We start from the raw sequence: 1,653 nt of genomic DNA, 5'->3' as shown, positions 1-1,653 counted from the left end.
AAATTATATATATATATATATATATATATATAATTTCTATGGATTTAACTAATTTGAAAAGAAAAAAACCCCATTTTATTTCTTAATTTGATAAAATTAATTTTGCCATAAAATCTACGAAATTAAAGAATTTAATAAAATTCGTACATTTGCTAAGTAAACAACTAAATAATCAATGAATCTAATAAGATAATTTTTGTAAAATAAACAAAACAAAAAAAAATATAACTATTTTGGGTTCTATTGTTTACTCCATTATTTTCATGAATAGTAACAAAAATTTTGTTAGCTAAAAATATATACATATAATAACCAATTCTCATTTCTGATATTATTTCCCCCTTTTGTTTTGATTAATTTCTTATTTTTAAATTTCAAATGATTTTTTCCAATTATTTTTTCACTGAAATTATATACATATATATATGAAAAATTTTTAAGAATCTGTGAAAAATTTATACTTTTAAAATTTTTCCTTTTTTTTTGTTTGATTAAAGTATCAATTTTAGAAGGATAAAATATTATTTCATTGAAAGTATACCTAAAAATCATTTCCTCTTTTTTTGCGTAGTTTAAAGCAAAGATAAAAATTAAATTCCGAAATTAACTTCTTTTGTTTTTATTCATAATGAAATACCAATTCATTTTTGGTTTTTAAATTTTTGATTTTCATTTTTGATTTTCATTTTTTGAAATATTAATTCATTTTAACTTACCCAAAATATAAACGAAGACATGTAGTGTGTTGCTTGGATTAACTCGAACAGAATTCGAATTTTTCCTTCGTGTTGCTGTTAACACATTAATGATCATTAAAATAACACTGCTAAAATAATTGACATTTTATTAATTTCAATTTAACCAATTATTTTCGAGATTTAAATCCAAATAAAATAAAATTTAATCAGGAAATACACATTAATAAATCAATTAAATTTATCATATATTGGCATATGTATATGTATTTGATAGTTTTGCAATGATATCAATTAATATGCTTATCAATTTTTGAGTGATTGATATTTCTATTTTTCTGTTTTCTTTTTCTTTTCTTCTTTTTTTTAAAATGCTATTAAATCAAAAACTTACTCCAAAATTCATTTATTTCTCTAATTTTAAATTTCTTTATATTCGATGAAATTTCGAAATTGACAAATTCTATTTCTTCTTTATTTTTTTTCTTTTATTTCCACATGAATTCATCAAAAATTGTGTGACAGAAAAGAAGAAAAAAAAAGGAAAGGACAACGAAATAAACAAATGAAAAAAATGAAATAAATGATTGATAAGAGGATATGATTGATAACAAAAAAAAGAAAAAAAAATAATAAAATTTTTTTTTCTTAAAATTAAAGACAAAAACAAAAAAAATCACCCATTACCAATTGTTCCAAATAAAAAAAGAAGGAAATAGGATACACTAAAAATTAAGCGTATCAATTTTCGGATTGATTCTTCATCAATATTTTCAGGATCTGCAAAAATGCGCAAATATTTTTAATTTAATTCAAGCAATTGCTACTATCATTTCATCAAATTTTGTAATTAAAATAACGAAAATAAAAAATTGAAAAGAAAAACGATTTTATTTTAATCATTTTTTTTTTTTTNTTTTTGAAGAATCAGTATTAGATCACTTATTTTTTTCTCGCT

The sequence above is a fragment of the Loa loa genome (genome assembly GCF_000183805.2).
Source record: "Loa loa unplaced genomic scaffold supercont3.722, whole genome shotgun sequence".
Taxonomy (NCBI): Eukaryota; Metazoa; Nematoda; class Chromadorea; order Rhabditida; family Onchocercidae; genus Loa; species Loa loa.
The sequence above is the reverse complement of the archived record's forward strand: the minus strand, read 5'-3'. Positions refer to the sequence as shown.